Raw genomic sequence first — 10,290 nt, forward strand, 5'->3', positions numbered from 1 at the left:
ATTAAATAGTACTTTTAAGAGAATGCAGTCTGTAGGCATATTTTGGAGAACTCTTTCAACCTAATAGACACATAGAAGAATAGCAAAACTTAAAAATAACAAAACTTAGGACAAAAATCTTGAATTCTGATTTATGAAAATGGTGAGAATTATCCTATAAAACAGTGAAAATCTGAAATCTAAAGAGTGTAGCATTATTGAATTCCAGAATCTGTCCCTATCTGTCCTTCTCTCTCTCCCTGTCTCTATCACAAAAATAATAAATAAATAAATAAAATAAAAAGTAACAATAGACAAATTTCATAAAGCTGATAAAGGACATCTACAAAACTTCACTATAAAATCAGGAAGTCAGGAACAAATATGGACAACACATGCTCTCACCACTTCTATTCAACATATACTGGGAGATATAGACAGAATAATTTAGCAAGAAAAAGAAATAAAAGTGTACAGATTGATAAGGATCAAATATGTCTAACCCTATATGAAGAGGATATGATCTTGTATATAGCAAATCCTAAAGAATACACACACACACAAATTATTACAACTATAAATGAGTTCAGCAAGCTTGCAGAACTCAAAATCAATATATATTGATTAGTGAATTGTATTTCTATATATAAGCAATGAACAGCACAAAATGAAATCATGAAAACAATAACATTTATATCATTAAATAAACGGTTTAACAATAATTTTAACTAGAGAAATTTATGAGTTACACCCCCCCAGAAAAGAAAACATTTTTGATAAAAGTTAATGGAGACCTTAATAAATGGTAAGGTATATCTATGAATTGAAAGACTTACAATTGTTTAGTTGGCAATAATCCCCAAGTTCATCTACAGATTCAATACATTCTCTATAATTTTAGCACCCTTTCATATACAATTTGGCACTTTGTATTGCTTCTTTGGAAAAATGTCTATTCAGATCCTTTGCACATTTTTAAATCAGAATGTTTATTTTAAAAAAACAGAAATTTTATTTATTTATTTTTTGCTATTGACTTATATGAGATCCTTATATAGTTTGATAATATAATTTAAACCAAAAGTGTTATCCTCTAGCTTGGTTCTTTTTTCTCAAGATTGCTGTAGCTCATTAGACTTCTTGGTGGTTTCACTGAATTTTATCATTTTTCTGTATCTCTGAACAATGTTATTGGATTTTTTATAAGGATTGCATTGAATCTAAAGATCACTTTGGATAGTACGGACATTTTGACAATATTAATTCTTTTAATCCATAAACATGAGATATCTTCACATTTATTTGTGTCATTTTAAATTTCTTTTAATAATATTTTATAGTTTTCATTATACAAGTCTTATATCTCTGTAGTTAAATTTATTCCTGAATCAACATATTTTATTTTTTTGATGGTATTTAATGTGGAGTTTTCTTACTTTTACAGATGGATCACTGTTACTGGAGAGACATGCAACTGATTTTTTTCCATGTTGATTTTTTATACTGCAACTTTATAGAATTTGTTGATAAGTTCTAACTTTTTTGTGTTTGTGCAGTCTTTAGGGTTTTCTGTACATATAATCATGTTATCAATGAAAAAGTGCACCTTTCACTATTTCCTTTCCAATTTGAAGATTTTTTTATTGCTTTTATTGCCGAATTGCTCTGACTAGAACTTCTAATACTGTGTTAAATAAAAGTAGTGAGAAGGGCCATTCTTGATGTGGTCATAATCTTAGAGAAAAAGCTTTTAGCTTTTCACAGTTGAGTATGGTGTTAGCTTTGCACTTGTCATACAAGATCTTATAATACTGGGGTACATTCCTTTCATATATAATTTCTTTAAAAGTTTATCATAAATAGATGCTGTTTGTTAAATGCTTTTTCAATATCTATTGAGATGATCATGTTTTATATCCTTCACATATCACTCTGATTTTCAAATGTTAAACACATTTTGCATTCTTGGGGTAAATCTAACTTGGTCATGATATATAATCCATTTCTGTGTTGCTGTACTTTTATATCTATATTAAAATGGTTATTAGTTTTTAGTTTTCTTATGATTCTTTTCTGTTTATGATATCAGAGTAATAAAGTCATCATTGCACGTCTTGAGAAGTGCTCTCTCCTCTACCCATTTTTGGAAAAACTTATGAAGGATTGGTGTTAATATTTTTCATCCTTTCCTTCTAATTTGTTTCTCTGAATCTAAATTATGTCTTTTTCACAGTGCATATAGTTGGATCAATTTTTTTAAATCTTAATTTTATTCTGACAATTTTTACAATTTTTGCCTTTTGATTGGAATGTTCAGTCAATTTGTGATTAAATAATCACTGAATGAGTAATATTTACATATGCCATTTTTCTATTTGTCTTATATATGTTTTATTTCTTTGTTTTTTTTCCTTATTACAACCTCCTTTTGTTTCCAATAAATAGTCTTTCTTATACCATTTTAATTCCTTTTATTATATATTTCAGTAATTTCATTAGAGGTTACCTGAAGGATTACAATTAACATCTTAATATAAAAAAGTCTAACTACTTAAATTAAATCCAATAAATTAGCTTCAATATGTCTCTTTTCTCCCCTCCTCTGTGCTATTATTACATAAGATTTTAAAGCTCCTTTTTGTCTCCTTCTTTTCATACTTCATCCTTTTATGTTTATTTGATCATCCACCCTAAACTTTATTCACTGATTCCTTACATAAGAATGAGGCATTCTTTCTGAGCTATCTCTGAATTACCACCATAGAACTGGGAGGTAAATTTGGGCATTTGTATAAGTGTGAATCTCTGATACTTCTGTTTCTCTCTTTTAAGGGTTAAAATACTCCAGTTTTTTTAGTTGTTTTTGTTTTTTTTTTTATTTTTTTTAATTTATTCATTTTAGAGAGGAGAGGGAGAGGGATAGAGAGAGAGGAGAGACAGAGAGAGAGAAGGGGGGAGGAGCTGGAAGCATCAACTCCCATATGTGCCTTGACCAGGCAAGCCAGGGTTTCGAACCGGTGACCTCAGCATTTCCAGGTCGACGCTTTATCCCACTGCGCCACCACAGGTCAGGCTTTAGTTGTTTTTTGAAACTTTGTTCAGACTTTATAATTGTTTTGGCAGAAGTGCTATTTTATTATTAAAAAAATAAAAATAAATGGGACTCTGTAGATGGGCTTTTTGATCAGTTAATATCCACCCACTGAGATAACACTATGCTTATTAAGCAACAATGAGAATATTAGGACTCTTAGTCTAAGTAACAAAAGGAAAATATATGCTAATTATACTTAAATATACCTAACATCAGTCTGATCTATCCTGAGAAGTAGTTAGTGGCACTATAGTGGAATATTGTCTTATTATGGTTCAACTTTTTCTAGTCAAACCAACTATCACACACCAACTGAAGTCTGCAATTTTCATGACTATTATTCACAGTTTAATAAATTTTCTGAAGTAATATTACCTTATGAGTCATTTCTTTAGTGTAATAACTTATGGCAACTTTTCTGGTGATATAATCAACATGTATTGTGTTTGTTTTCTTTTCTTTCTTCTTTTGTGACAAAAACAGAGAGAGAGAGAGAGAGAGAGGGACAAATAGGAACAATCAGGAAGGGAAAGAGAAGAGAAGCATCAATTCTTCGTGGTTAGATGTTCATTGATTGCTTTCTCATATGCGCCTTGATTGAGAGACTCCAGCAGAGAGAGTGACCCCTTGCTCAAGCCAGTGACCCTATGCCCAAGGTGGTGAGCCCGTGCTCAAGCAGGATGAGCCCGCGTTCAAGCCAGTGACCTTGGGGTTTTGAACCTGGGTCCTCTGGGTCCTAGTCCGATGCTCTATTTACTGTGCCACTGCCTGGTCAGGCATACTGTGTTTGTTTTCAATTAAAAAATACAAGCCAATTTTTTAGTCCTTCACATAAGCTCTCAAGCTTGTCCTTGTTATTATGAATCCTAACTTACTTAAGCCCTTCCAGAACAAAATCACCAGGGAATAGCTGATAGTCATAGAAATGACTTATTCATTGTTTCTACTGAAGACCCTTTGGTATTGTTAGAAATAATTTTCTACCTTCACACAATTTTAGTTTCTAGCTTTACTTTTTATTCCATTTAAAAACCTGTGGCATCAGTATTGGTAAGAGTAAAAGTTCCAATGAAGGCAACTTTTCCAAACTTAGTTTAGATTAATGAACTGATAAGAGATCAGGAGACACAGAGTTCAATTTCCAGTTTTATCTCCTTATTAATATATGATCTCTCTGGTGTCTCATTTCTTCCATTAGAGGAAAAGAGAGAGAAGTTGAATTGATGGTATTCTATTTCCCTTTAATTTCAATATTCTATTATTTCTGATATCATTGTCTTCACTTTTGTTCCCAGCTCCAATATTCTTGTTAATAATATTCCTCTCTCTTTTCGTAACTTCACCTCAAGAAGATAGAATCAGTTTTACTCAGCACTCTTAATCAGTTCAATCAAATAATTTACTGGTTAACCCGAGTATGATGTATTTATTTGTTTGTTTTGTGACAGCAATGGAGAGAGAAAGAGAGACAGAGAGGACAGATAGGGACAGAAAGACAGAAAGGGAAAGAGATGAGAAACATCAATTCTTCCTAGCAGCTCCTTAGTCTCCTTAGGTGATTATTGATTGCTTTCTCATATGTGCCTTGACCGAAGGGCTGCAGCAGAACGAGTGACCCTTTGCTGAAGCCAACAACCTTGAGCTCAAGCCAGCAACTTTTGGGCTCAAGCCAGTGACCATGGGGTCATGTCTATGATCCCATGCTCAAGCTAGCAACCCTGCTCCCAAGCCAGATGACCTCAGGGTTTTGAAACTGGGTTGTCCCTGTCCCAGACTGATGTTTTCTCTACTGTGCCACCACCTGGTCAGGCTGATATTTTCTTGAATGAACTATATAATAATGTTAGGCTCTATTAGTCACATATTTACCCTTACCAGATATTTAATGCTTAGACTTCTGAAAATCGCAATACCAAATTTCTACAAATATCGAGATGGCATTATAAGATTGTAAGACACATTTATTTTTAATTCTTGAAAGTAGTCAATATCTTAATAAATTATTACATGTGTAATTTTTATATTAGGATATAACAGTATGTCATATTTCTTTAGTTATTTATATTATATTAAATCTCTAAGCCCCTACTTCTCCACAGTTTCACCAAAGTATCTCATATTTTTGCATTTCAAAAATTTAGAGGAGAATCTAAACTCTAGTCCATATCCTTAATACTTGTCTTCTATTGACCACCACTTTGGGGCATTTCCAAAGCTGCCTTCTCAGCTCCCAATTCATTTACTCCTGACTTAGAACATCACAAAAATAATCCCACCCAGGGAACTCATCATAAAAACTCTTTACCAACAACTTCCCTGATCTCTCTAGTGTCAAGGAAAGCTAAACTCACCCTCAGAAAAAGTCATTTTTATTTTATCCCTTAAAATGCCTCCTTCCACTTCTTTCTAATCTCAACACTCAATGTGAAAATTCTAAATAATTCTTCTCAAGGATTTTGTGAAAAGAAATGTTGGCTATAATTCTTGTGACAGAATATTTCCCCTAAACAATTCACCGTATTACACATGAAAAATAGTCTATGCTGTTTATTTTATTTTTTTTAGAAAATTAAATTTAAGGGTGTGACATATTGCCATTTATGACAACATGGATGGACCTTGAGAACATTATACTAAGCGAAATAAATAAATCAGAAAAAGCTAAGACCTATATGACTTCACATATAGGCAAGATATAAAATGAGATGCATGGACATGGATATATGAATTGGTTACCAGAAGGAAGGAGTTGAGGAAGCTGAGACTGGGGTGACAGGAATAAAGAGGGATAAATGTACAGTGATGGAAAATGATTTGATGAACACAATCAACAGCTCAAATGCTATAGAAATGTTTACCTGCATTCTTGTTTTTAAAACTGAAGTATAGCAGGAATAGAAAAGTGGTATTATATTACAGTGGAGTAAGGAAAGTTAGAAACAAGAGCAGTTGTATCTCATTTCTATGGAGTGTGGAATGGCCTTCCTCCCAGTAACGTTTGAACAACGCATCATGACCTAATTAAACTCTATGAAGACATCTTGACTATGCAGGTAGTCTGCCTCAGTGCCTTATTCTGCGTTCACTTACCTACCATAACTAACTTGTTATGTTGTGTTACTTTCTCAATAGGCTAAACTTCCATTTGCCTAACAGTAATTTATCAGTCATGGTATTCTAGAATTAAACCTACTTCTTAGTCCAGTTGAGTTGTGCATTAATATTTATTGAGTTATTTCTTTATACCAGAATAATTAATTATTAAAAGAACATTTTAGAGGGAAGGAGGAGCAGGGGATTCATACAAAAAAAAAATGCCCTGTCTCTACTCCCAGTGATTCCTGGGCCCTTGCCTTCAGCTTTGGCCTTGTAGCCCAGTATTTCAGAATTTCCTCCCCAGACTGTAGGAGGCAGAGGGCAGAGGAGAGAGACTCCTCATTTCCTGAGTGGCTGAAGAGGGGGAGCTTAAGTATATTTCAAAAGGGAAAATTGAATATATTCCTCATTGTAAAGATGAAGAGTTTCAGCAGGAGCTAACACACATCACATTATTTCAGGGGATACTTATAAGTTGCCTTGAGACTAACCAGGATTCCATATAATAAATTTCATTTCTTAATAAATGTGAAATTGCCTTTGAGAATAGAATACAATTATATTTTTGTACCTACTTTTGTTTTGCATCAGTGCAACTTTGTCTCGGAAATTTGAGACTAGAAATAAAAATAATTGTTACCATTTTCTAAATGATGGTTATCCTCCAATGGCATGCCTATCAATATGCTGTAGTATACAGTGATACGTAGTATGGAAAAAGATAGGTTAGTAACTGGTCAAATGAATCAGCACAGAGCTGACAGTTTAATGTGATAGCGAATAAGAGATGTATCAGATGAGATGCATTCCATAAGAGCAAAGGTCAATATTAAAAAAGGAAAGTTAGCCTGACCTGTGGTGGCGCAGTGGATAAAGCATTGACCTGGAATGCTGAGGTCGCTGGTTCAAAACCCTGCACTTGTCTGGTCAAGGCACATATGGGAGTTGATGCTTTCAGCTCCTCCCCCTGTTCTCTCTCTCTCTCTCTCTCTCTCTCTCTCCCCCCTCCTCTCTAATAAAAATGAATAAACAAAATCTAAAAGAAAAAAGGAAAGGAAGTCATATAAAAGAAGTATCAAGAGAGATTGCTGTCACTATCTGGTAAGTGAATTGGCAGAAAGTCCAGCAGATTATCATTTTAAAACATGAACCAACTTTTCTGTGTTTTCCTTTCACTTCAATCTGGTTTATACAAGATTTTATGTATGGGATGACAACTTCCTGCTCGTTATTTCTAAATAAATTAGTCTTTTCAGTTATGTCATTGATGGAACTTTTCTTACAGGCTGCCATAAAGTTGGTTCAGTGCACAGAAAGAATGGCGGCCGTTTCACTTGCAGCACTCCTTCGCACTTGGTTCAATGTGTCACGATTAAACTGATCACAAGGAGATAAATAAGAATTCAAGACAATTACCTAGAGTAGATACTTTTCAAAATCAGTTGAATTATAATAAAGGAGAACAAAACAAAAACTCAGGGAATGTCTGCTGGGGAAAATAAAAACAATTTAAGGACAAGACTAACTTAGGCTGTCTTTACCATTTCTCTATTTAAATCAAGTTTAGACCCTTTAACTGTGAACTTGGCATACGGTTGCTATATTTAACCTTGTGTCTAGTTCTTCCATCCCTGGGAATTGTGAATGACTTATGTAAGTGAACTTTGAAAGAACGAAGGCATTCTTTTCTTCAATTGGTTTGTCAGATATAGAGGCTGATATCTGGTAATAACAATTCAAATGATGTACTCACTTAAAAAAAACCTGGTAATCCTCTATTTAAAATTCTTTTTTAAAGGCCTATTTTCCTTTTTTCCTGCTTCTATTTTTTTGAACAATCATCTATTTGTAAGATCCAATGTATATTTAACCACCTGTGTGTGTATATGTGTCGTGTATGTGTATGTGTATAAATCAGTTAGAATTATATATTATTAACCTGGATTCATTCCTTTGGGTTATCCTGACAAAAGCTTCTTAAATATGTGAGTAAAGTATGTATAAGCAAACCTTAATATTTTAAAGCATGGATACTGATCAATAATGTTTTTTTTTTTTATTTCCTAAACTTTAAACTTTTCTAGGACTGGGTTGTTTTTTACCCACTGCATAAAGTATCACGTATGAGCTCAAAAACCACTGGTTGAATTGAATATATATATATATATTCTGGAAATAAAATATCACAATTTTTAGAAGTTTCTAAGCACATTTCATTTTGTTCCCCCAAAAATGTTAAATAACATTGTTTTCTGAAAACTAGCAGCTTAAACACAAGAAATTCTATGGCTTATTTGAGCGGGTATTAAACAGAGACTTCTAGAAACTGCTCTTAGACTGTTGCTGAGAGGCTTTCTTCAAAGCCTTTGCCAAAGCTTTGGTAGAAGGCAGCAAGCCTTTGAAAATGTGCCATCTGAAGCAGGCTGCAAACTCACAGGCACCTGTAGGCACAGACTATCCTTTTGCAATGTGAATTATAGGGGACAGGCTGTCTAGCATTTTTTAGTCCAAGACTTACAAAAAGCAAGCTCCCATTGAGCAGGAGCACACAAGGTCGGAACCACCTTCAAGTCTCATATTGCAGGAACCATGGCACTGACATAAAAGGATTTAGGAGGGGAAAGTGCTTCTAAAGGGAAAGAGAGACTGTGATAGCCTCACTGCTTTAGGTTTTGCACTGTGTGTTTGTGTGATAGGCTATTATTGAAAAAAGTGACTGTATTACTTAAAATTGGCATATTTTACTGAGAGTTCAAATATCTGTGGTTTTTCAGTCGAACATAACTTAGAGCTAGATGCTTTGGGAAATGTCTTGAGCAAATTCATAAGAATAAGAAAAACTGAATTTTGACAGATTTACTGACAGAATAGAAAAAGAGCCCTGAAGGAGGCAACAATTCTGACAGGTTTTGATGTGGGGGTAGAGGAGGTCAGAATTTTGAAAGGTTCATGAAAAGCCAAATTCTTACCTCCTCATCTTTACTATAGCTTCTGATTTAGTGTTAAATAACAGTGCTGGGTATAACTCACAAGAACTACTTTATTTCATGAAAATAGTGGATGCTATGTAAAATATGAGGTTTCCATTCTGAGCAATTATAAAAAAACACAGACATAGAAAGTTTTAATCACTTATCACAATGTAAAAGTTCTCATAAATATTTTATTATTCTTTTTTAAATAAAATAATGTTGATTCCTAAAAACCTATTAAAGCAATGGAATTTCAAGACGTACTTTTCACCTTCCAGTGAGCTAAAGAAATAGATGTTCATCTATACATGTAATAGTTCAGACCTTGTTATTAATCAAATGTTATGTTTCAAGCAATATGCTTGTGGTAGGATTTGGTATTGCATTTTCACTGGATAAAATCCCACCTAAATCCCAACCTCTTCATTTTAGTAGACAATAAATTACACTATAACAATACTCTTCATTACTTTTATGGTTAGCATACAATTCTATGCATACATATACATATATATGTACACAACTGTATTAGAGTCAACTTATTTAAAGATTCTTCTTTATACACTTCTCTGTTACTCCATAACCTCTTCTAACATTACAATAGTATATGTATAGTAATATTTGAGATGGTTATTAAGGTCAATTATAATTATAGTTTATTGCCAGGAAAATCAAATACATATTACTTTACATGCTAGTGCTTTTAATTATATAAGATAGGTTTTCATAGGCAGCATTTACAGAATAATTAAATGATAATGTCATAACATACTCTAAAAATTGTGTATATAATAATATTATTCTAAAAGAAAGTGGTGCCAAACCACTCACATTCTTGCCAGAATTTAGTGTGACCATGTAAAAAAATATATCTTTGGATTTTTTCTTATTTTGGTGTCAAAAATTTTTCAGATTAAGAGAAAAACACTAGTTTACAAAAATAACATTTTTTTGTTTGATATCAATTACAAAATTTTATTAAAAATTAATTTTCGCCTGACCAGGTGGTGGCATAGTGGATGGAGCATCAGACCCAGGTTCAAAACCCTGAAATCACTGCTTGAGCACAGGCCCACCAGCGTAAGCACCAGGTTGCTGGCTTGAATGTAGAATCATAGACATGAACCCATAGTCTCTGGCTTGAGCCCA

Source organism: Saccopteryx leptura, chromosome 1 (genome assembly GCF_036850995.1).
Source record: "Saccopteryx leptura isolate mSacLep1 chromosome 1, mSacLep1_pri_phased_curated, whole genome shotgun sequence".
Taxonomy (NCBI): domain Eukaryota; kingdom Metazoa; phylum Chordata; class Mammalia; order Chiroptera; family Emballonuridae; genus Saccopteryx; species Saccopteryx leptura.